This window comes from Canis aureus, chromosome 3 (genome assembly GCF_053574225.1).
Source record: "Canis aureus isolate CA01 chromosome 3, VMU_Caureus_v.1.0, whole genome shotgun sequence".
Classification (NCBI taxonomy): Eukaryota; Metazoa; Chordata; class Mammalia; order Carnivora; family Canidae; genus Canis; species Canis aureus.
Window position 1 is genome coordinate 48,412,204 of NC_135613.1, and position 1,766 is coordinate 48,413,969.

The following is a 1,766-nucleotide window of genomic DNA, read 5'->3' on the forward strand; positions in this document are numbered from 1 at the left end:
GGACACTGACAAAAGTTCATGTACAACACAATCCCACCTCAAAAATGAATGTGAAGTGACCAGAAGGGGGGTGCTAATGTTCTCTTTCTTGATCTGGGTGCCGGACACAGATGTATTTGCACTTGGTGTAAAGGTAGGGTACTTTTCCGCAGGCGTGCTATGGATCAATCAATTCAAAGATCAGAAATGCATTCGGGATTACACCCAGGCAGTAAAACTCCTGCAAAAAGAAATGCCGCGCGCGAGGATAGTCGCAGGCGACCTCGGGCTGGAGGGGTTTTCAACGGCTCGAGCTGTCCTCCCCGAACTGTTGTGATTCTCCGGAAAGCAAATGTTTCCACGCACGCTGTGCAAATAATAAAGCCGCGGCGTCTCCCCGCCTGTGGACGGAGGCCCCGCCTGCGGCCGTGGGGGCGCCCACCTCCTCGGGCCGCGGAGGCCGCCGCCAGGGTCTGCGGAGCCGGCGGAGGGCCGGGCGGGTGGGGGCTCCCGGGGCCGCAGGCCTCCCCGCCTCCCCCGCCGTCCTCGGGGCCGGGGCTCCGCGCGGCCGGCCTCCCGGAAGCCGAGGAGCGGGCGGCGCGGGCTCCTCCCTCCGGTGCGCGCGGGAGCGCCGGGGGGACCGCGCCTCCCCGCCTAGGTGTTCCGAGCCGCGGGACCGTGCCGGCGCAGCGAGGTCTTTAGCGACGCCGAGTCGTCCGCTCGCTGTGACCTCGTGGCGCAATGGTAGCGCGTCTGACTCCAGATCAGAAGGTTGCGTGTTCAAGTCACGTCGGGGTCACGGTTCCCTTTTTTTCCTTCCCCAACGGCGGAGGGCTGGAAGGAACGCCGCCAAAGCCGTGACGTGAGAAAGCTGGCTTCGGGCGACCCTTGCGAGACTTCCCGGCGGGCCAAGAGCCCCACTCTTTTTGATTCGCATCGCGAGCACAGGGTTTCCACTTGCGACTGCGAGAGGCGGAAGTTCCTCCTGGCGACCGACAGGAGGCGCCGCGGCCAGCGCAGAGCGACCCCGCCAGCGCCCATCCCGCCAGTTCAACAGTGGCCCTCGGGGTTACCGGCCCCCATCCTCCCCCCGCCCCACCCCGGGCCTCGGCAAGGCCACGCCCCCTCGCCCCCACACCCCGGACTCCGCAAAGCCACGCCCCTCCCCGTCTCCGTGAGGCCACGCCCCCTCCCCCGCGGTCTCCGTGAGGCCACGCCCCCGGCCCGCCTCCTGGCCTCGGCAAAGCCACGCCCCGATCCTCCCCCCACGCAATGGGGCGCTTTGGAACACCACCTGCGGGAAGATTGAATTCGCCCCTGGAAAGGGCGGTGGTGTCTGCTTGCTGGCCCAACAGTCTTTTTTTTTCTCTCCGCCCCAAACGTTCCCTCTCACCTGGATCCTTTACACCACTTGCAGAAGCTGTGTGGATTTAGCCACAGTCATAAAGGCCTGGGTATGCACCTCAATATTGTTTGCTAATAGTTACAAACAAAACATAAAAAACAAAAGCAAAAAAAGCGCTGCCTGTCCACCAGTAGAGGGATCTATAGGGAAAAAAGCAAATTGCATAAAAATGTCAACACATACTGTATATGATACTATAAATCCATGTTAAAATACAGATGGGAATTGTTCACCCCAGTTCTAGGATAGTGGTTACCTCTGGGGAATGAGGAAGAAGAAGGAATGGAGGCAGTCTTACTTTTCTTTTTTTTTTTTTTTTTTTTAGTAAATACACCCAAAATGTTAACGTTAATTACATCTGGTTCCAGGGTTCACAGAATCT

General features: G+C 59.5%; 1 non-coding gene across 1 annotated transcript; it reads left to right on the forward strand.

The window, feature by feature from the left end:
* Positions 1-706: 706 nt before the first annotated feature.
* TRNAW-CCA (transfer RNA tryptophan (anticodon CCA)) lies at positions 707-778 on the forward strand. Its single transcript has one exon. It is a non-coding gene; the product is annotated as a tRNA-Trp (tRNA).
* The last annotated feature ends 988 nt before the right edge of the window (positions 779-1,766 follow it).